This window comes from Pongo pygmaeus, chromosome 13, assembly GCF_028885625.2.
Source record: "Pongo pygmaeus isolate AG05252 chromosome 13, NHGRI_mPonPyg2-v2.0_pri, whole genome shotgun sequence".
In the NCBI taxonomy this organism is placed as follows: domain Eukaryota; kingdom Metazoa; phylum Chordata; class Mammalia; order Primates; family Hominidae; genus Pongo; species Pongo pygmaeus.
The window spans coordinates 65087375-65112581 of record NC_072386.2 but is presented as its reverse complement, the minus strand read 5'-3'; positions in this window follow the sequence as shown (position 1 = coordinate 65112581).

The following is a 25207-nucleotide window of genomic DNA, read 5'->3' as shown; positions in this document are numbered from 1 at the left end:
TTAGTACCCAGCCAACTTTTAATGTGCCATTAGATAAGACCCAAAAAGAAATTTAAAGAAAAATATCCTCTAGCAATGCGTTCGAAATTCTCAATTTTACAGAAAAGTCTCCTCAGACACAGGCTACCCACATTATATGGAGTGACTTTCAAGGTGCTTTATTTTCCAAATAAGAAAAAGAAGGAATCAATAGAATTCGCACAAGAAGAGCTTTGGCCGGTGAGGAAATGAAAGGCAAAAATGGAAAGACTTAAAATAAAGAGGATATGGTTTTTGACAGCCCAGACATATTGGCCCAAATTACAAAGCCAAGCAAACAGAGAGAAATTCAGCTCTGAAACTACAATGCTCTCATTATGATGCTTGGAGGCTGGGGGGAATTACAATGGCCACAGGCTGCAGTCTCCTGGTTCATTCATCAACAACCGCAAATTCACACTTCCACACCAGCCCTTCTCTCTTCCAAATGGTTTCAACAAAGACAACCACCTCCTCCCCTGTGTTGTTTCTGTTATACTTCAGTCTGAGAGTTTCAATACTTGAAGAAACAACTTAAAATTTACCCAGAATTAATGAGCAAGGAAAGCGGGACTATGATGAATACTGAAAGCAAACTCTGGCTTCAACCTGCCAGGGTATCATTGGGAAAATGGCCCTACAGCTTTGTTGGCAAGAAAGTAGTTTTCATTGCACATAGGTGAGGAAACAAAAGTTGTAATTGTCTCACCACATACGCTTTCTCCAACGGCAGAGATAAACTGGCCAAAGGCATTGCTGACAACTTTAAAATATGATAACCAAAAAATCAGCAACAGTCTCCATCTATTGGGTATCATAGTTGACTCTTCATCTTTCACTTATCAATATCTAAGTCTACCCGAATCTACCTGAGGTAATGTCAATGCAACCATTCAAAAGCCAAAATAATTAGTCAAACAACTGTGTGTGTGTGTGTGTGTGTGTGTGTGTGTGTGTGTGTGTGTGTGTAAGACAGTGAAAATAACTAGTTTTGTCTTTCTTTTTCCTATGAATTCACAGATGATGTGGGTAAATGGGTTTCTGTAGTATTCTCTGATTACCCCTGTCATTGGATTACCACATTGCATTGAAATCTACATTCTCACTATACTACAAACTTTTTCAGGGAAACGATCATATTTTAGTATTTCCTTGTGTCCCCAAGTATACAGCACAATGCTGGGCACATAGTAGGAACTTGGAAAGTATTTGTTGAGCTGACCCAAGTGGACCTGAATTTTTTCTTGCAATAGGTAAACCCAAAGGCTCCTTCTAGAAAAGAGTTGCTCCTTGTATAACACAGTACAAGTGATATACAAAATCCCAGCTTTCTCATGGAACAACTTGTGATTTGCAAATTGTAGTGCAAATTGAGATCTTGGGATGCACCCAGCTGGGGTCTGTTGGTGAGAGCAGTCTTACAGAAAAAGAAGTAGTCACCCTATATTCCACCACCCTTCACAAACTCACCTCACCTTCACTGACCCCTGGCAGTGCTTGGCTTTTCTCCAGAAGCAAATTTTACAGAACAGGTTGGGGCAACATGAGCTGCACTTGCAACCAAAGGAACTGAACTTGCTGAGCTCAGGCTCATATTCACATCTGCTGAATAAACTCACACACTGGTGAGTTGAAAATGAGAGCAGTTATGCTTGCAAAATATTTTGTCCTCCTTAGAAGAGAGAAGCCCCTTTTTAAGGGTTGAAATTTTAGAGGTAGATTTTTATATAGCTTGGTACAATTCAGTAATATTCCAGACAGGAAGATGTTTATCCAATTCCATAGTCTGTCTTTTTTAACATAAATGTACATTTTACCATTGATGGTACCACTTCTAAAACTTAAGAAATGAACAGATTCCCTGTAATGAAAAAAACACATTTCTCCTTGATCCCCTGGTGTTAACTTAATTTTATTTTGTCATTCAAATCTGTACAGCCTTAAACCTATAGCTGTAAAAGTCCTTATGCTTATAGTTCTTAAGCAACTAAAAATGTTTTAAATTAAACACAAACAACACTTCAAGCCAATAAGTTTTTAATTAGCAATCTTAATTTAATGTGATGGATGGTGGTATGTTGCTAAGAATTAATCACTGTTTGCAGTCTGAACTTGGCACCCATAACTATGGTATGGGTCCTTTCAGGTTCTACAGTCTTCAAAAAGAGTAGATACTATTTGATGACTCACTTCTCTCTATTCGATTACTACAAAACCTTCATTTATAAAATGTGCATCATTTATATATTAAATTGACCTCTATTATTTTCTTATTAGCTGAAGATAATTAAGTAGTATTACTTGGCACAAAAGATACTGGAAACAAAGACAAACATGGGTACTAAATTCATCCAAATGATCTATGTACCTGCCGGATTTATTTTGGTTACAAATAAAAGAAAATCTAACTTAAACTAGGTCATAAGTGAAAGAATCCTGAGCAAACCTTCCCTATCGGCTCTGACCAGATTACAAGCTCATCCCTGAGGCCAACAAGGGGGGATACACTGATCACAATCAGAGCTAAGGCCAGGAACCACGGATAACATTAACCTCACTCAAGTTATGTACCTGAAAAAAGAGAGAAGTGGTTTCCAAAGGAAATTGGTGGTACTGTTATCAAGGAAGAATGAAAAAGATGTGCCAAACAACCACCAATAAATATCCACTATATCCATTAATTTTTCTATTTATTAAAACATAAATCCAAATTTTAAAAATTATCGTAAGGAATTCTCAAATCCTGCAAAAAATGTTCCTTAGACACTCCAGCATTTCTGAAACTCGAATTTGAGAAACATTGATCTAGTGGGCTGTAGGCTAAGCAAGGGGTAAAAAGCAAGCTCAAAACTTAACCTTAAAAATTCAGAAAAGAGGTTCCAGATAAGTAGATGGAATCTAACCAACAAAATACCTAAGCTCATCCAGGAACTGGCAGGAGGAAGCCATTATTTTCTTTTAGATATGTTGATCTTGAAATGTATAAAATTTTTTGAAAAAAGACTTTCATCTCTCTTTTACTACCTCACATGAAATGGATTTTTACCAAATTTAGAGTTCATATTGGAATGGTCTGTCTTGAACTATAGGCTACATGTTATTGATGAAATTCACTTTAGGAGGCTCTGAGAGGCACATTAAAGAGACAAGAGTCTATCCAGAGATACAGGGCAATGGAGGGCACATGATTGCCAATCAGAAGAGAGATATCATAAATCAAGAAAACAAAAAGCAGTTTCAAATATGAACCATAAATCAAAAATTAAAAGAGCATATACTCTGTATAGCAGGTGGCAATTTGCCCCAAGCTGCTTCTCTCACAGATAATAGCTCAAAGCCATGAGGACAACAGCAATTTATTTATTCAACAGTGATCAATGATTCTCTTGAAAAATGCATCATCAAGTTAGAGCCAGCTGGACTGTAACATGCAATAACATGGCCTCAATGAGGGCACTCAGCTCTCAGTAGGTGAGCTGACCTGGGTAGGTGTTCGCACCATGACAGACCTAGGGTAAAAGTCCTGTTGCCCTCCATCTTCGTCCCTTTGTACTGATACTAATTCTTCGCCTCCTGGAAAATGATCTCATGGAAAAACTAAGGTTACTCAGCAGCTTTTAATTGCTAATATGCTTGCACAATCATCACCACATGGAATAACATAGAACTTTGATTTTTATCAGGGGGCCATCTAGGTCATGTTTCCATCCTTTCAGCAATGTCCCTGGACCACTCCAGATGCAAATGTGCTATTTAAAAGGTTCTATTCCTTCTGTACTTGCAACTTTCAACAACATCCATTGCCAGCTAGGAGTCTGGATACCAGCCAGGGCTCTCCTCCTGACAATGTCAGTAACTATCTGAGTGACCTGGGACAAGTTGCTTAATGTATTTGTGGATGAACTCCTCTGTGTATAAAAGAAGACACTGACCCTTTCTCTACCCCACACACAAGGCTGCTGGGATTAAAAATAAAGGAGATCATGGATAATAAAATGATGTAAAAAATTGAAAGCAATGAACAAACATGGAGCTCTATTCAATTATAGGAGTATTCCTTGACTACTCACTCTCTTCGTAGGACTATTATTGATTCCCCAGTTTTGTCCTATGTGAAAGAGCATGTCAATTCAAGTTCACAAGATTGTGTCTGACAAAGGTGCACAAAACTAGAGCTTTGTGGTGATCTACAGATGTTGACACACATTTCCCACAAGTATGGAAATGCATTTGTATGGACAGCGAACCAATGGAAAATTGAACTCAATCTCTAGTGTTACAATTACTGCTGCCATATTATTATTTTATTACTATACCTTAATTAAATTTATCTTGCTAGTACTTAAAAACTATGAAAACCCACACATATTGAAAATATCAGACCATTAAGTCACCTTTCTATTACACATAGGATTCTGTTTTAGGACACGAAAAGGACAATATTATAATGTAATTATTGCTCTTAGGAGCAGTGAGTAATATCAACTCATCACTCGAGCACCAGAAATTGACAACAACATTTTGTTATGCCATGTAGCTGCAGGCTAGTTTTTCTTTCCCCACCCAAGACTAAAAATCCAATAATTTTTCTCATAATGGGAGTGATGTGGCTTGAGAAGTATCTGTTTATGATTCATGCTAAGGACTGAGCACAGTCTGCTACACACAAGCAAGCTGCTTTGCCTCAGGGGAAAACATGTTCTGTGTTGCATTAACTTAGTTCTGAGGCAAAATATCACAGCCGCGCATCATCAAATTAGAGCCTGAATAGGCTGCACAATCATCAACTGGTGCTGAGATTCCCTTTCACATTAGAGACCTCAAAACGAATTTCCAAGTGGCTGAGTGAAAGGTATCTTTGATCCCATCTTACAAGTGAGACGGCTGAAGTAGAGCAATACAAGGTGAATAATATGTTGGTGAGAGACTTTTAGCTTATATGATAAAGAATGAGATTCTAGAAAACTAAAGTCTAATTATAAAATTAAGTAGCCAACAAAAATATTAGTAATGGTAGCAATGGTCCTGGTTCTAGGGTCTGGTTCTCCTCCCAGTTAGGCCCAGCCTCCAAGGAAACGATGAGGTGAACAATTCTTATATAGAGGGATTTTCCATACCCCCAACTATTCTGTGGTCTGTTTTTCTAATTGCCTACCCAGAATCACGTTCCCCTACAGGCTTGCTTTCAGCTAGCTGCCCCAGACAGAAAGCAAGCTGATGAATGTAGTAACCATTTATTCATTTGTTCACCCATAAGAGCATTTATTGAGTTGTGTCTAATCACTGTACTAGACTCACAAGGTTCAAAGGATAATATAGCAATAGCTTGCCCTTAAAAACTCATTCTAGGCTGGGCGCAGTGGCTCATGCCTGCAATCCCAGCACTTTGGGAGGCCAAGGCAGGTGGATCACAAGATCAGGAGATCAAGACCATCCTGGCCACACAGTGAAACCCCATCTCTACTAAAAATACAAAACTTAGCTGGGTGTGGTGGCATGCACCTGTAGTCCCAGCTACTCAGGAGCTCAACTTCAATGTTCATCAGCACAGTCTTGTGCTTAACATTTTGCCCTGGCTTATTGTGTTTATTTTTAATATTACTTCTCATCTCCATAGTAGTTTGCACTGAGCAACATTAGAAAGAACTGTGTTCACCTACAGAGTAGAACACACCAACTAAGAATTCAAATTATTCGTTCAGCTTTATTTGAATGGGAGGCTGAGGCAGGAGAATTGCTTGAACCCGGGAAGTGGAGGTTGCAGTGAGCCAAGATGGTGCCACTGCACTCCAGCCTGGGAGACATAGAGAGACTCTGTCTCAAAAAAAAAAACCCCTCATTCTAATATAGTATTTAATAGGATATAGCTTGGTGAGGGGATAAGAATTTGATTTGAAGCGCCAGTTGGGAAAAGGAATGTAAGAGGTAGCACATACAAATAGAAAGAGCATTTAAGAAGTTGGTAAGGAATGATAATGACACACTTTGTCAGGGCCTGCTTCCTTCTTGTTCATTGCTCCTAGTATTTGCCAAACCACCACATCAACTCCAAGAAGCTAAGAGTTTGCCACTCCAATTCTGCTTCCATAGTCATCTTTCAGCCACTCAGCATCATGTGGTACCTACTTAGGTCCCAGCTCTGCCTTGCAAGAGGTACATGGGGCCTACCCTCACACTGTAGAGCTGGAGAGATGTCATCAAACATGCAGTTATTATGTCATTAGTGAAGTACAATCAATACTGGAGATTTGCACAACGTGCTATGAGTATGAGAGTGGGTACTGAGTAGTTCATTCTCACTACAAGAGTTAAGAAATGTTTCCCAGAGCAATTAATATTTAAACAAAGTTTTACAGGATAAGTAGAACTCATACAGCATGAATGGGTAGGGGAAGTATTATATGTAAGACATAGGTATTCCCTATGAATATTAGAGGATTTGGCCCTACTGTGCCCAAATTCCTACATACGGCCATAATTACCAGAGTAAAATGTCCTTTCGGATAGGGAGTATGTTGGTCTTTACCTACTTTATTTGCTTATATACTTAACCTCTTAAGCAATTGAGTTTGAGATCCCTGGTCTGCCAATTCCAGCCGGGGTCCATATGACCACAAAACAATCAATGGAGGTGGTCAATTATATGCAGCTCTCACTTTTGTTTTTATTTTTTTAACAGAATTTCTTACTGGATGTTTTGTGACAACTGGCATAACACTTAAATAAGTATGTTTTGACTACATATAACCACGGGCTAAAACGAAGAATTAAATGTTGATCATCAAAGCAGTAATGAATTATTCAGTCAATTTAAGAACAAATCAGTCCTGCAGAGAGAGAGAGCCCAAAAGTTCACATGTCCCACCTACTCTATACATGCCAAGCACCACCTCTCCCATGGTAGTCCATGGAGTTCTACTCTAAATGTGCATGTATATGGTGGTACTAAATCAACTGAAACTCTCAAACCTCTCTGATTCGGGTGTGATGCAGTCTGCGGTGGTGTGCTGGCTTTGGCAGTACAGAGACAGACTCTCAGCAGTCCAAATTGAAACATCAGGCCTCCACAAGCCACGATTCCAATTCTGCATCACAATGATACCATAATCCAATGGCAGACTCAACAGACTGCAATGGGAGTCTAGGTTCAAGCTTCATGTCATTGCCTAAAGTTAGATCTGAAGTTAGATGCATCTGAAAACATCTGAGCAGCTGTCTACTGGAAAAAATACGTGTGTGTGTGTATCGGACATATAATTTAGAATTCATACTGTCTCCTCATAAAAAAGACCCGATGGATATGCTGAAAGCACTCCCACAGAACGACATTCCTATGAAGACCTTATAAAAAGTTACAATATCTGAAGAGAGTAGCAGAATTTAGCAGCTTTCTAAATATGGTTTTACCAGGATCTGTTTCCTGATTAGGTCCGGCTACACAAACAGTCTGATGGACATGGTTGACTTCAATGCATCCTCAGAGTTGAATAATATGCACCAAATCCACTGTCACACTCTCATTCCAAAATCAACACAAGTCTTCTCATTCCTTGTTGCTTTATTTGCTTTTTTAAAGACGACTTCTTTCATGGAGGGAAGGGATTGGAGAGTGGTTTTTGGTGTTTTCTTTTTACAAGGAGGTAGAGAGCAAAAAAAAAAAAAAAATATATATATATATATATATATGGGTAGTAGATTTGACAGTGAGTTGAATCCAAGTAACGGCTGAGAATGGGTGTGTGTGTGTGTGTGTGTGTGTGTGTTTAATGGCCCTATAAATTATAGATAAGAATATAAGAAAAATAAATTGATACTCTAGATGATTATTTATAAATAATGGGTTTTTTAAAGGATAGTTTTTCAATTTAGGAGAAGGTGAGAGTATGTCTGAAAAATTATAGAGATTTCAGCAATTCTGCCTGATTCATTTTGCCCTGAGTATACTTGTTCACTGTAATATTAGTCCAAAATATGTGGTCAGAGCTGCCAATTTGGATGACTTTATATAGAACCTTAAGCTCCCTAGCTTCCAGATTCAACTGAAGACAAAAGTTCTACCTACAGGACCAGGTAGAGCTAGAAAAAAAAATCATCTGGTGCATTTTTCCAAGGCCTGTTTATGTTAGGAGAAGCAGGACCCTAAAAGGGCTGGCTCCCCTGTTCAATGAGCTATCTTAACAAACCAGTGAGCTGAACCAACTCAAAGAAGGTCAAAGAGGGTCAAAGAAAAAGTTTGATTTGCATCAGTTTGAACCAGAAAAATAAGTGCTGCCCTGAAATACAGTAATTTGTAATAAAATCTAATAATGACAATGAAATAACCTTTAGCTGTTCTAATATGACTAATAAAAATTTTCAAATGTCATTAAAAATAGATGTCACTTATGACATTTCTAAGATTTTTTGCTTTCTAATAAAAATGATTTAAACTCAACCTCTATGCTCATCAGTACAGTCTTGTGCTTAACCTTCTGCCCTGGTTTATTGTGTTTATTTTTAATGTTACTTCTCATCTCCATAGTAGTTTGCACTGAGCAACATTAGAAAGAACTGTGTTCACCCACAGAGTAGAACACACCAACCAACAATTCAAATTATTCCTTCAGCTTCACCTGAACTTGAGAATCATGCTATCTATACTTGAAGAAGTTCCCTTGATAATATAGCTGCTTATCAAGAAACATGACAAATTAAGAGAAATAAAAGACAGAGATCCAAGCTTGAAACTATATGAACTCAAATGGTGATCCCCACCCCTGACTCACAAAGTATAAGGATAAAGAAAACTGCATACGCTTAGAACTTTAAAAAAGGCTCTCATTCTCTTTTTTCTTTTTACTTTTATTAATATAATGTGCATTGTACACATAAGACCTTAGATTTATTTATACAAGCACTATGTGTAATAAACTCTCATCTACTAGGAATCTGAGAAGACCATCTGGAAGAAAGAGTATGCATGAATCAGTAGGTCCCAACAGCTGGCATTGATGGGCAAGCCTTCTGCCACTCTTCTTTGGAGTTTCACTGCTAAGTTATTGTATTTCTAAATACACTATTGCTTTCTTAAATAAGCTTCCAGCTTCTGGCTTTCCAAAACATCTTTGGACTTGTCATATGGCACCCCAAACAAAAAAAAAATCCAAACCCAAAAAGAGTGCTAATTAAGTGTGGGAGTTGCAATGTTAATTGATTTTTTAATAAACACCAAGTTTTTATACTCTAGAAAGAAGGCATCCCAGCCCACTGGAAAAAGCAAGGGTTCTGAAGTGAGAAAGATGATGTGTTGAAACTGGTATTTGCTAGCCTCTGTTTTCTTTTCTGTAAAATTGGGGTGATCATGCCTGCCTGGAGAGTCATTATGAGGATTAAATGATACAGGAGATGTCAACTGTTTGGGCGTCTCTGAAGGTCTGAGTTAGTGTACCATAGAAAACTGAGTGGATTAAGCCTTCTTTGAAAGCACAGTTTAGGACAATTCAGGAGGGTCTCTATTGTCCTCCGGTTGGCTGGCAGCTCCTGTGGCAGCTCTTCTGGGTTCTGTGTGTAGGAATTGGGGGAGGCTATGATACCATGTTTTCAAAGTGAAATTGAACATCAGAGCCTAGGGGTTCTCATTAAGGCTTAGCTGGTTCTGTGGGAAGATCTGAATACCAACACATTTGGATTGACATAATATTCATAGTTCACTGTGCCTTCTCTGAATTCAGAGCTTTTCCAGGGAGCAGGGGCAGGGGCTCTCACTTTTTTACCTAATGAAAGAGGGCCACCCTTATGCACAATAAACAGTGCAGGACTCCTGTGGATTCAAAAGATTTTCAAGTTTCTTTCAGGGGGTGTATACCCACATACCTGTTGAGGTCACTCTCAGGCAGCAGATCTGACTGACCAGAATTTGGGTTAGACAAACCCACTTGCCATTTTTCCTTCTTCTGTTGGTCTGGGCATCAATGGAACCCAATGAGGTACACAGCGGAGCAGTAGCCAATACTCACCACTCTGGAAAGAACACAGAAAATCATGGAGGAGTCAGCCCAGGGATGCAGTCCAGGAAAGGAGAACATTTCCTTTATCATTGAAGTCAAGTGGAAAGAGAAGCCTAACAGAGAAGAGAAGTAAATGAGAACCCAAGATACACTCATGGGAAGAACCAAACTAAAAAGGCTATGGAATGGCAGCTTTATGACCAGCACTTTACCAGAATGAATGAGAATAAACAATATAAGATTCAGTCCCTGCCTTTAAAAAGTTTACAATCTCATGGACAAAAGTACCAAAACCGTGGAAAATGAAATAACAATAAATGATTTATGAAACAGGAGAAATTGTGTCAGATACATGGGTAGATGAGTGGGTGGATAATTAGCTATTATGTGCCATGTACTTTAATGAATACACAAATTTCATTTTAATCTTTACAATCACCCAGTTATGTATTTATACCCACTTTAAAGATTCACAAAAACTCAATCTTGGAGCCATTTAAAAAACTAATTAGGGATTCAAGGCTAGTTAAGCGGTAGAATGGGATTTGAATTTAGATATAACTCTATAAATGTTTTTTTAGAGTTTAATGGTGTGGGTGGGACTTACCTCCTCTTCAGAGCCGGTATTTCCCCTTCTTAGGTAATGAGCTCTTCTAGCTTGTCATGTTTCTCTTTTCACAATGCTGACAGGTGGCTCAGTGCCAGGTTTTCAGCTCTATTTATCCTTATGATTGGCATATTTCTGCTATGTGGTTAATTTTATTGCAACTTTTTTAAAAAATGTTTTTGTAATTCGTTTTTGGAAGAAAGCTGAGTCTACACAAATAAATTGAATTAGATTGACTTAAAAGCTCATGTTTTGCCTATTGTATCATGCCCTGCATTAAAATAACAAGTCTCAGCAACAATCAAAATCCACAGGCTGAACAAGGATTGTTGCCAAATACAGTGTTCAGACAAAAAAAAAAAAAAAAGCCATAAACAGTCACAAAAGGAAAGAACCTTCCACTCTCACTCAGATAGATTCAGGGACATAGAGAGGTGAGATTCCAATCAGGCCACGAAATGCTGACAGAAGCAACATGGACATAGGGGCAGACTTCTCACACAGTAAAGGCAACAGAAGAGAGAGACAAATTTGAGAAAACAATTCAGGTTTGCTTCATGGTCTTCAAAGTCATTATTTAAGTTTCATTTTGTTTTGGCTTTAAAATGGTTTGGGGTCCCTATTTTACATTTGTTGAATTCAAATCAAAACCTACTTTCTTTTTTAGAGGGTTTTTCTTTCCATTCTCTGACACCCCGCCCTCTAGGCAGAAACTGTGATCCTAAAGGTAAAGTGGCAGGTGGTCTTGCCATTCCTAAGCAAAGGAATCACAGCACCATTCAGACACATCACCCTGATGGTTTTGGCCAAAGAGATACATTTCAAGAGAGTCCTTTCCCTTCCACGAGATATTCTGAGAAGGCTCAAGTTTCTTTTGGAATGTAGGATAAAACTCTCCTTCCTTCACCTTGCTGCTCTGCTAAGAACTCTTTAAAGCCAGAGAAAGGCAAAACGATGCTGACTGCCACACCTCCTCACCCCATCCGATTTCCCTGCTAGACTCTGGGACCTGCAGGTAAAGGAATGAGGCAGTTGGCACTACAGAGATATCACTTGGATTCCCATTATCCCCAGAACAGAACAGCCCCAGGAGGCAAAGTCTTTGGGACAAAATTCCTTGCTTAGCCTCCAGGAGCAATTTCAACTGTAAAAATTCAAGGAAGCTCATAGCCTGTGCTTTGTAAGTATGTGTTTATTCGGTATTTATCCAAGTGCCCAAAAGGTTAACAGTTATAAGTTTCATGACTGCCAGCATATACCAACACCTTCTCTCAAAGGAATATTTTTTCTCATCAATGCTATCATCAAAAAGCACTTGTTAAACATCCATCTGCATGTAGTATTGGGTACAATACAGCACAATGGCAATTTTTTTAAATTATACTCTAAGTTCTAGGGTACATGTGCACAACGAGCAGTTTTGTTACATATGTATACATGTGCCATGTTGGTGTGCTGTACCCATTAACTCATCATTTACATTAGGTATTTCTCCTAATACTATCCCTCCCCCATCCCCCCTCCCCCTGACAGGCCCCAGTGTGTGATGTTCCCCACCCTGTATCCAAGTGTTCTCATTGTTCAATTCCCACCTATGAGTGAGAACCTGCGGTGTTTGGTTTCCTGTCCTTGCGATAGTTTGCTCAGAATGATGATTTCCAGCTTCATCCATGTCCCTACAAAGGACATGAACTCATCCTTTTTTATGGCTGCATAGTATTCCATGGGGTATATTTGCCACATTTTCTAAATCCAGTCTATCATTGATGGACATTTGGGTTGGTTCCAAGTCTTTGCTATTGTGAATAGTGCCGCAATAAACATACGTGTGCATGTGTCTTTATAGCAGCATGATTTATAATCCTTTGGGTATATACCCAGTAATGGGATGGCTGAGTCAAAGCTTGAATTATAACTCTGCTGCAACAACTCATTTACCTTTCTTTAGTTTATTCGAGAAACAGTGAGTCAACTTCTACCACCTACAGAGCAGAAGCCAGAGAGTCAGGAGGCTGCACAAAGAGATTTTACCAGGGTCCAGGAGAAGGGGCTCTTTTGTATCTGGCACCCTAAAAGAAATATGGCACAGAAAAATGTTTCTTGTGGCTTCAAAGGTCTCAATCTCCGAGACAGAATTGGAGACACAAGGAAATAGTGCAAAGGCTGTATCCAGTCTCTTTCTTCTCTTTCTTGCCTTTTTTCTCTGACTTAAAAAAAAGGTATGTAATGTATGATACCTACTAAAGAATGTATGTAGCAAATACATGAATTATAAAATAACAAAATGAACATTATGAACCCATCAAGAAACTTAAAACTAGAGCTTTACTCTTAGCATTTCATCCACCTGTGGGCTTCCTCTTCCCCTACCCTAAAGCTTTCCTTCCAGAGGTGAACACTGCACTGAATGTAGTAGTCACCATTGATTTGCTTTCTAATTTTAGCATATGTGTTTATAAATAAGCAATATATTATGTACTGTTGCTTGGTTTTGAGCTTCATTAAAGGAGTTTTAGTTTGCATTTCCCTGCTTACAAATGAAGTTAAACATCTTTTCTTATATACATTTGCCATTCATGATGCCTCCTCAGTAAAATGTCTTTCCCCCCATTCTTCTATTGGGTTATCTCCATTTTAATTGATTTGTAGATTTTTTTTTGTATATTTCAGAAATAAATTCTATTTGTTATATGTCAGGCAAATGCCATCTCCTTGTGTTTTCATTTACCTTATGTTGTCTTTGAACGTAAGTTCCTAATTTAATGTAGTTAATTTTTAAAAATTAGTTTAGTACTTTCTGCATTTTATTCAAATGTATATTTCTTTACCCAAGAATGCAAATCATCCCATACTTTCTTGGAAAAGTTCTGCCTTTTATATGTATGCATTAATTCAACTAGAATTGATTTTTCTTTACAGTGTGAAAATAGAACTTGTTTCATTTTTTTCCATATGGATAATTAACTTTCTCAGCACTATCTATTAAATACTACCTCCTTTCCTAGTCATTTACAATGCCACCTCTGCTACATAAAGTTCCATATGTAGATCTGTGTCTGGGCCATCTATTCTCCTTATTTAGTTTAATTTGTAACTCTGTGAAAATGCCACATTATATTTATTATAATAACTTTATGCCTGGTTATCTGGTAATTCTAGCCCTTCCGATGTTTTCTTCTTGAGAAGAATCCTGGTTCTCCTTGAGACTTTGCTCCTTCATTTAATGTTATAATTGGCTCATTAAATTATCCAAAAACCAGTCGAGATTTTAATGAAAGTTGCCAGAAATCTATAATTCAATTTAGGGAGAAGTTACAAGTTTATAATATTGAGGCATTCTATACATGAAATAGCATATTTCTGTATTATTTAGGTCTTCTTAGTGAATTTCAATAAAGTTTTACTGATAATACAAACAACACTATTCTTCATACAGATCTTGTGCATCATTTACTAAATATATTCTTGAACCATGTTGCCATTAATATCTCTTTTTGTATGCTACTCTCTGTTTGCTTCCGGTTTTAGAAATCCAATCTGTATCCTTTATTTTCATACCTTTACACAGGTAAGGACCTCCCGTGGTGAATGGAAGTGGTGGGAGCTGACAGGCTTATTTTATTCTGATTTTAAAGTGCATTCCACTAACATCTCACTGTTAGGAATTGTGTCTGATGTTTTATTTTTGGTAGACACCTATTATTAAGCTAAAATATTTAGATGTAGTCCTAATCTGCTGAGTTTTTTGTTGTTGTTGTCACTTACAGGCATCCTGAGGGGTAGCTTCACTCCAAGAGCTACAACCAAGCAGTAGCACAAATGAGACCACAGGTAACAGTAGTTTGACTAAAATGAGGAATCCACTTCTGTGTTTGTTGATTACATTTTATATTTCATGAAGAGTTTCTCATCCAATTTAGGAAAGTCTTTCCAAAGCCTCTCAGGAATAACATTAATAAGATTATAGCTAATGGGAGGCTGCTTGGTGGATACAACATGTGCTACTCCAGTGACGGCCCCAGTGAAGCCCTGACTTCACCACAGTGCAATATATCAATGTAGCAAAATTGCATTGTACCCCAGGAATACATACACATTTTAAAAATCGGTAATAAACAAATAAATACAGGTTATAGTTGACCATTGGTCTTTGGAGACTTTCTGAAAACTGAATGTGGAACTGGCTCTCTACTCCAATGTAGCAATGTAAAAACTCATCTATCCTGGGCTGGTGCCCAAATGGTTTGGTACCAACTGACTCAGACAAAGTGAGCTGGTCCCTTCCCACTGTCTCAGTTTTATTCTCTCTTTGAATCAAAGTATAATGAACCATTTTCCAAGTCAAAGGATAGATCAGGCTTTATTTTTTTAAAAAAGGAACTATGTTGCAATTTTATAGTTACAATAACTTTCTCAATATTTTCATTACTTGGACATAGCAGAGAAAACGAAAAGGGTAAGTGGATTTTCAGGTCATTAAAGTCAGTCCCAGAGTCTATTGAATCCCCATGAGATGCACATAATTGCCTCTGGTAATATGCACATTGTCATGTTTTGTTGCCAAAACCATTAGTGACTCTTCACATTTTGTAGCAGTCTCCTACTTGCTACAACACAACTGAGCTTGTTGCAGTCCTGACATTTGCAACAACATTATTAGGTGCTGAATACAAGACAAGGAGCAGAGCCTCAAAAGTGTCAGAAAAGCTACATTTATAGGCCAGATCAAAGAAAGGGGGAAATTCTTTTCCATGAGGCCTGATCTTTAGCTTCCCATCCTTATTACTGCAAAGCCCATGTTTGGTGAGTTGGCTTTACATTATAGCAGCCCCTTTTCACACATACTTACAGACTTACCCCCCTCCCATCACAAACGGCTTACAAATGTCCAAAAAGGCTTTTCTTTCCAGCAGATGTACTATGAAAAGCCAACAGATACAAAGAACTTCAGGATCACACAGCACATGCATTCATCTCAGACAAGCTGTGGATCAGTGTATTTCATGTTATCAGCGAATTCCACAGGCGCTGAACTGAGCAAGCTACATACCCAGAACCAGGAGGAAAATCTGTCCCAGGAGGCTCTCAGAAGACATATGTTCTGGTCTCACTGGCCATGATTAAGGCACACATGCATGCCTTTCTGCAGGGAAGCCTGGAAAAGCAGTGTTGGCCATTTCCAGCCTTTCTATTGGGAAACAAGTACTGGTGCCAAGGAAGGAATGCTGGGGTAGACAACAAATTACTCCTTCTTCATGTTTCTCATTCTCTTTCTTTCTCTAAAAAGCAAAAAAAAAAAAAAAAAAAAAAAAAAAAGGTACCTGCCAAAATAAAGCTAATACATTCCTTCCTGCACTGGCTCTGGTTGCATATTCTCAGATAGCTTCACTTATTGTTCTCTTCTCTCTTCTTTTATGTATTTATTTCACTTTCTGGACACTCTTATCCTTTTCATTTGGGTGGGTGGATGTTATCTAAGATGCTTTGAGGATAACAGATAACGGAAATACCTCTAGACTTGGCAAATGAAGTTCTAGATTCAAGAATCTCTCCTGCACCTGCCCATTACTAGCCATGTGGTCACAGACAAGGCTCTTCTCTGAGCCCCATCTGTAAAAAGGAAGTAAAATTACTCTTCTACTGATTTCTGGAAATAATTGTGGAGGCCAAATGAAGAAAGATGTGTAAAACTGTTTTGTAAATTGTCAAGTGCTATGCGTATTAAATGAGCTGCTGACATCCAAGGATCCTTGTTGCACCCAGAAACACCTAAACTTCAATTGCCTTTTCTCATTCACTATACTGAGGTCATTTTGCAAAGTTCTTACTGTGAGTCAAAGATTTCTACACATTGGCTGGAAAGAAGCCAATGCATTCACAAGTAAACAGCATTTGAGCAGCTGCACTTCAGAATCAGGAATGAGGGACATAATGGCCTGTCTCTCCCCTTGACTACATTGCCCTGGCCAGGTCACCAGAGTTAAGCAGTTGGATAGGACTGTCTACAATGGAGTATGCTACAGATTTGGAGAAGAGGCTACAGATGACCAACTATTTGGACCTGGGCATCTGTTTTTCCAGAGTGTTTCTCCTTCACCCAACCCTTATCCATGCCATGGTTCAAGTAGTTCACTCAGGAAACTTAGTGCCTCTCCTAAGGTCCAGGTGCTCTCTATGGCCTCATAACAGGGCCTCCCACGGAACAGAGCTGATCCTAAGCAGAATCATAAATTATATTCAAAAACTTAGACGGTCCCTGTTCTGTGATCATGTACCTACTATACTCTTGATGTAAGTATATATCTATATCGATATCTCTATATATCTACTATCTAGTAAGATGACTAAGACATCGGTCTTGCCCTCTGCACTCAGTGGGAGGAATTAGCCAAGAACACAACTCAACTCTAGCTCAAGGTACAACACAGCAAGTGCCAAGAAACCTCAAAAGTGCTCAGACCTTTTGTATCAAACAAGAGAATGAATCCAGGCAGGAGCATCAAAAAAAAAACTTGAAATGACCATGGGAAAATGGTATCACGTTTACAAGCAAAAATGCTGAATGAAACAACATGAGCCAAGCTTCAAAGTGGAGAAGCAGTGTCATGTCTGAGGAAAAGGGGTTTGATGTAGAATATATGTACATAGGACAGGGGGATTATGGGGAAGTTGGGGTCACAGGTGAGGGTGCTCGGTATTCGGTTCTTGTTTTCACACACCCACTTTAGCAAAAGAGGGCATTTTCCTCTCTCTCTCTCCTTCCATCCCTGAAGAATATTAATATCTCAGTATTCCCTCTCACAGCCCTTCCCATTCATCAAAAATTGCTATCAGGGATAGACCTAATATAGATGACTTATGATTTGGCAAGAATTGAAGGCAGACTAATACTTCATTTTAAACCATAACTCAATTAGAGGGTAAAGGCATTGTTTCCTATCAAAAGAATTCTAGGAACCATGATGAAGAGACACCACATTCCTCAGCAGACTGAGAGCCAATGGGACTAAGAGTATATCTGAATTTCTGCCCCAGTTTTATGATTTATTTGTCATGTAGGCAAGTCATCTAACCTCTCTGCACTTCAGTATCCTTGTCTCCACTAAGAAAATCCTATCTGTCATACCACTATCACAGAGCTGTTGTAATAAGGCTCATAAAACAACCCATACAGAGACAAAGCACCCTGGTGATAAGGACGTTCACCCCACTCTGGGGTCTGGCTGCTGGCAGGTGTCCCTGATGACACTCTCACCTAGAGGCTCAGATGGGAAAGTGCAGGGAGCTGGGTAACTGTCAGGACATTCCTCCTGCCTTAGCCCTTCTCCCCATCATGGGTTCCCAAATGCACAGGACTGTGGCCCGGGCTGGCCCAATCTAGGCAGCTGGCAAAATGCACTATTACCTGAAGCACTTCAGGAGGGGTTGCACAGCAATCAGAGCTGCTAATGCACATGGACCTTGTCCTCTCACAGGTGCTGAGTGTGAAAGCACGCTGACCAAGAAGCCATTAAGGAAACCCAAATTTGGATCCTGACCTATTTCCTTGTCCCAGCTTTATCCTTGCTTACCAATGGGAACTTGGGTAAATGATTCTTGCTCTTCAGACATCTTTACTTCTGCTATACATTGGAGGAAATACCAACTGTCTTATCTTCTTCATAAACCTAAGATGCATTTTGCAAAAGTATGCTGTTATTACTGTTTGTGTTTCTATCTGACAGAAGAGCCTTTTGGTAACTTTTGGACACTCTTGGAGGCATGGGACATCCTTTGAGGCACATCCCAAATGCTGTGTCCTCAATTACAGCTTCCCCAGTTTTCCAGGCACATTTACTCTCCATCCTGTGCATCTCAAGCTCTTCATTAGTTGCTCTGATATACCTCACCGCATATTCTAATCGCATGTGTGTGTCTCCCCCTCTAAGGTCCTCAAAGCCCAGAAGTCCTACATTGAATACTTGGGGCCTGGCATTGGCCTTGCACACTGTGTTTGCACAAGAAATATTTGAACAAAAGAGCTCTCAGATAGTGGTTTTATTCTGGACTTCCTTTTTGCCTCTAGGCCATCACTGGCATGGAAACAGGACACTTTTTAGAAATTTCGTAAAGGCTGGGCCTGGAGCAGCAGAAGTTAAATACAAGAATATCACGATAGGATGGGGACCAACAAGTGCAGTGTGACCCATTTTATACTCCGTTCTTTGTCCTCAGGGCTCTAAGGCAGATGTGTCCTTACTCTTTTCCCTCTGTCTTAGACACCGTGTCCTGAAGACATTTCTAATGGAAACACTGTAATTGGAAATTGGGCCACATGGTTGTATTGATGGATCCGCTGCAGAAGACCTGCCAATAAATTACTCAACAGCACCACACCACTGTCACCCAAGACTCTGTTAAATACACAATATTCTACTCCCAGATGCCAGGAAGCATAAAGAGATACTTTCATTGTAAAGCAGAGGAGTGTGAAACAGCTAAACCAAAAATTTTGCTAAAGTTGTTCAGATTTTCCCCCCTTAGTGTGATCTCAAGATGAAATGCAATTCAGCAGTTAAAAACAGAACAACTTAAGATTGTTCGGTTCCAAAGCATGAAACATGCAAAAATGTAGTCTGAAGATTGTTGAGCTGGGCTGGCAATCAGATTCATCAGCCATTTTTGGGTACTGCTTTCTAAAAGGAAGTATTAGTGGAATTCAGCTGAGCCAGGCAAAGTCTCAATAATATTAACATCACTTGCTCCATTGCTCTTGGTAGTAAGAGGAACATCCCATAATGGCTTGTAATCATATTGCACAATGCTGTGTCTAAAGACATGGTTTATTAAGGAGGAGATGGTCACTGATGTGTTTCTCTATGTGATAAAACACTTCTTGCTAAAAGCAACCAGGGCAAATGGAATATTACAAATGACTCTGAATGCTACGGAGAGTTAAAACAAATTAGATGTCTGTGCCTCCAGTTGGGTTGCCATTCTTTGTAATAAAATTGTCTCCTGAGAGGAATGCATGTTGTTTGCGATTTGGAAGACATCCTTGTAAGCTTCTGCCCAACACATCAGAATTCTTTTTATCATGTTCAATTGCTATATTTCAAGAAATAATTTACAGCACCACTACAGACAGTTGAGGCTTTCACTATTGCATACTTTTCCTAAGCTAACTTTTTTATGTATGTTATTTTATTTAATCTCGTAACAATCTTGTTATCTGATATGATTATTAAGTACATTTTATTAATTAGTAAAACTGAGGCTTAAAGAGGTTATGTAACTGCTTCAATGTCACACAACTAGTAAATAGCAAAACTGGCTTTCTAACTCCAGTCCTACTAATTCCACAGCCCGCAATTCCCATTTTATGGATGAAGACACCAGGGATGAGAGAGGTTAATAACTAAACCACATCTGGTTACACTGCAGAGCTGGAATGCAAAACAAAGTGTGTCCACCTCCAAGCCGCGCTCTTTTCCCATTATATGACCATGTTGTCTCTTGCATTTATCTGTGTTTCTTAAAATCCTCTGAGTAGGTAGATGGGGGTAGATACCTCTCAGCTTTCTCCAAGCTCCTACCTCCTCAGGTATTTAGTGCCCTGTAAGCAGTTCAGCAGAATCCTGACTACTGAGAGAAGAGAGGCTCTGTCATTCCCACGGGGCCACCCAGTTGCACCTGTGCTGAGGTCAAAGACGTTGCTGCCTCCACATATCAGAGACGCAGCTGGAGTGAGTCTGGACATTTACAAAGCCACGGGAATCTTGCCAAAGACATCAATGTTCCTAAAACTGTGACTCAGTCTTTACAGAGCTCTTGAGTGTCTCCCATGTATTTAATAAGTAGTTTTGGCAGCTTACTCTGCACTGCCCCTGAGGCAAGCTGTAGGGACATAAAAATGACAGATATGGGTCCTGCCCTCAAGTATAAAAATAATAGCTCACAATTGTCAGCATTTAGTATATGCCAGAGATCCTCTCTTGCTTCACATACTTTAACTCAGTTAATCCTCACATATCCCATGATTGGTATACCTAAAGCTCCCGTTTTACAGATGAGGACACTGGGGCACAGAAAACTTAAATATAACTTTCCCATTGTCTAGTGGGACATAGACAAGTAGACGAACCTTGCCAATGCAACGGGTTAATCCCTGGGCCTGAGGGAACACAGGATGATATGGGGCTCAGAGCAGGGATCTTAGCCGAGCCTTGGGGGTTAGAAAAGGCTTCTCAGTGACCACAGAATGCATTGAAATTAGCCAATAAGGAGGTGAGGCACCAGTGAGGCATACGTGCTTGATACAGCAGGGATAGCGAGGCAACTTCAGGTCCGAGAAAAGTTCAGTGTGCCTGAAGCAAAGAGAGAACAAAAAATGAAGCCAGAGTGATACCTCTGGTGGGCATTTTTTTTCATATGGCTCATTGCCAGAGCCTAAAATCCTCTTCAAATGATCAGAACTGGAGACTCTTCAAAGTCGGAAACATGATCTAGACTGTAGCAAATCAAAGGTTGGGAAGCATGATTAATGTCATATTGCTTTGCAATACTGCTTTTTCAAGGATCTTTTTCCCCTTCAAATCAGGTTAATTCTGGGGTGTCTTGTTTTACCTCCTGCTGTGATGAGAGTATTTGGGAAAGGAATATTCTGGCCTCCCAGAACATTTTCAGCAAACTTTTCACAAAATTGCAGGCCCACCGGCCTCATTTGGAGCAGGCACACCTAGAAGGCTACACAGCTCTGTGCACCCTCTATCCCTCTGCAGCCCCACCTCTAACAACAGGAAGCCGGAAAAGGTGTCAACTCACTATTGATTCCTGATGCAATGAGTCCCCTAGCTCTCTCCTTCCAAAAAACAGGCACAATAAAATCCTACTACAAGATCATATATATTTCATACCTAAGAACATGGAGTGATTCACAAAAGCATAATCACTAAAAGTCAAGAGTAGAAAATGTCACGTCTTGATCTTTGTAATCCAGGTACTGCAAGGCATTTGAAAACTACTACCGGGTGGTACTAATCACATGAAAATCCATACAGCATAAGAGATTAAACCATCCTCCCACACTTGATTGTGTCCTTGATCCCATCCCTGCCACGTACTTATGCCCCCAGCTTGGGACAGTTCTTGATTATTTTTGAGGAAATCCAGATAGATGTCTATCACTTCCCTACATATGTGCTCAGTTGTTACAATAGGTTACGCTCTGGTTTTTGACCCCAAATGAGGACTAAAGCGTGAGGGAATAAGAAAGATGAGGGCTACGTAGAGGCCCCCAAGGCATATCTCAAACCCAGCACCTCTGGTCAACTCTTTCTAAGAATGCACTCTTTCCTCTTCTTCCAAATTTGAAGCTCATTGCAAGTGGGCATGACTGGCTGTATGCCAGAGAATAAATGAAGGAAGATAGTAGATACTAAAAACCAGCTGTTTTCGCAAATTGAACTTTAAAGATCCTTGTACTGGGTAAGTCCAAAATGTAAATGGAGGCTGAATTAGGGTTAAAAAATAAGATATTTTTAAGTTTCTGTTCATTTCTTTAATTCCTCAAGGCAATAATTCAGTAAAATCAAGTCATTAAGTCAGGTAGGTTTCAGAGTACACACTTCAGGGATCTCCCTCCCCCTTCTGTCTTGTACTGTCTCACTCTCTCTCTGCTTCCCTCCCTCTTTCCCCTCCACTCTTCTCGTATTCATCAGGTATTATTTGAGCACCCGCCTTGCACCAGTCAATATCCTAGGAGCTCCAAGGTAAGCACGGCCCTGCCTTCTGCCATTCGGAGGACCTTGATCATCTTATATTGATCTGCTTTTTAAAATTTATTTCATTTTTACTTAATTTCAGAGACAGGGTCTCACTCTGCCACCCACTGGAGTACAATACTGAAATCATCACTCACTGCAGCTTTAAAATCCTGAGCTCAAGTGATCTTCCTGCCTCAGTCTTCTGAGTAGCTGGAGCCACAAGCACACACCACCACACCAAGCTAATCTTTTTTATTTTTTGTAGAGATGGGTCTTGCTGTGTTGCCCAGGCTGGTCTCGAACTCCTGACCTTAAGCTATCCTCTGGCCTCAGCCTCCCCAAGTGCTAGGATTACAGATGCGAGCCACAGTGCCTGATCATCCACTGGCTTTTGAGGCAGGTACTAAAACCGGCCACAGAGATAACATGTGCAGAAATCCCAGACACCTCTGGTAAGCCTTTTTCCTCCTCCATCTATTCATCTCCTAGAAATGGATGTTAGAAGGTAGAAAGTTTAGAGGGAAAACAATTAAGAAGTTTGCTGAGTCAGAGATTTTTCAGGTGGCTATTGACCTTCACTCCCAAGTGATTGCTCCATCCTCCACTGTCCCCAGCTCCCACCACCCCAGTTACCTTGCATTTGGATTTTCTCATCTCCAAACTTATTGAAAGTTGTTTCTTTACACTTTTTAAAATAAGATTTGAAAACAGTTGGCTTAAAAGTCTCCTTTGTGATTGAATAGTGCCTATGACTATGATCTCCTAAGGATATTACTTCAAACTGTTCTAAGAATACCCTAGTGGGACCAGTTTCTTGAAAATAACAGCCTTTGCAAAACATAACACATGATAATGCTGTATCATTTTCTAAGCACATAAGCAAGATCTTGGAGGCCTGCAACTCCTCAGCGCCTCTAATCTCTACCTTTTCCTACCTGGTGGGTATTTCTGATAAAAAGGCAGTGTTTCCTCAAGCCTAAGAGTTTTTTCACCGCAAAGACAACCTCAGCTGAAATTCATACCTCTGCTTTTAAGAACACTTCAAAAATGGCTGAGGCAGACAGAGTTCTTCAGAATCCAGGCCCCACTGAATTTTGGAGGTGGTGAGAGGGAAAGGGATTCCTTTCTCCCTTCATAACCTCAAGACAACTGAACACTGCCAATGGAATTCTTGCTAGCTATCCCCAGAGTTTGACCTCAGGCTGTTACAGAAACAATGTTTTCCATGCGGAGCTCTTGGTTAAGAAATTTCCTCTCACCCTGAGAGTCCAACAAAGCAGTGGTATTTATACACCCTCAGCCTCAGTGCAAATAGTCTAGGCTGGGCCATCCAAGCTGGCAAGAACTGTAATTTCCTGGTAGCTCTGCATGTGTGCGCTCAGTTGTCATTTTATAGCTGGGGGATTTTTTTTTTAAATAAAAAAGTGTGCTTGGGTGAGAAGACAGTCAAAATTCTTTTTGGAGCATGCAGACAAGTAGTAGGGAAGGGATATCTCTCAGGCAGAGAGGGAAGATGCCTGTGAGGGAGTTCTCTTTGTAAGAGGAAGGAGGAAGACTTGCCTGCTTTTCAATAAGGAACTTCAAAGTAGGCCCCTGTTTATTTTCTTGTTTACTCCCTACTCTGTGTCATTTTCTCCTGATAAGCTGAATTGTTGACTGAAAATGACTGCTTCATCCCTAAAAAAGAATCGAGGGAGTTATCTAATGCTGGGCTGTTTTCAGTAGCAGCAGAGAAGAGAAGGAGGGAGGATGGGAAGGAGGGAGAGGAAAGAAAAAGAAAAATCATATTACAAGTACCTGGATATGGACGTATAGCTATAAATAAAATCTTCTTGTTCTGTTCCTGACATCATTTACTAAATCTGTATTCAGAGAAGAGCCATGTATTAAATTATAAAAGAGGGCATCCATCTACTCATGAGGATTTTCATTAGGAAGCATTCTATAGCCACATAATGCACTATCATGATGAATCCGTGGTAAATAAATAACGTGTACGTTTCCAGAAGTAATCACTATGTCTCTTCCTTCCTTTCTGGTTTAGTGTGCAGTGAAATTGGGCATCTGTCATATTCTTCCATGTGCATTGACAACAACTCAGACAGGTTTCCTTACCTTCTGTTTAAACACAGTTACCTTCCTTTTGAACTATGTAGCCATTCCATTACCACTTCAGGCTTGCTTTCACAGGATGCCAGTGATGCTAAGCCTTCAGTGCTGACCTGCTGAGTTGCAAAGCCATGCTGCAGTGTGAAGCCCTCAGTGTTAGCATCTATGGCTCCTCAGGTGTCTATTATGATACCAATGGGATAATCCAATTCAGCTAGGTCATCCTGGCAGTTCCCCAGCCTCCAACCCTTATGGCTTTGCACTTGCTTAGGACCCACATTATTATTATTATTATTATTATTATTATTTATTATTATTTTTCTTTGAGGTGGAGTTTCTCCCTTGTTGCCCAGGCTGGAAGTGCAATGGCACGATCTCCACTCACTGCAACCTCCGTCTCCCGGGTTCAAGCGATTCTCCTGCCTCAGCCTCCTGAGTAGCTGGGATTACAAGCATGGGCCACCATGCCCAGCCAATTTTTTTGTATTTTTAGTAGAGACGGGGTTTCAACATGTTGGTCAGGCTGGTCTTGAACTCCCAACCTCAGGTGATCTGCCCACCTCAGCCTCCCAAAGTGTTAGGGCTCAAATTTAACACTTGCTATTACTTTCCCCCTCTGGTATTGATATGGTGGATCGCCCATTTAAAAACTCGTTCCTGGGAAAGTTAATCCTAATTCACAACTTATTGCTTATTTTCATTTACCGTGGACACTGTTTCCCCAGAAAGCATCCACACAGGTA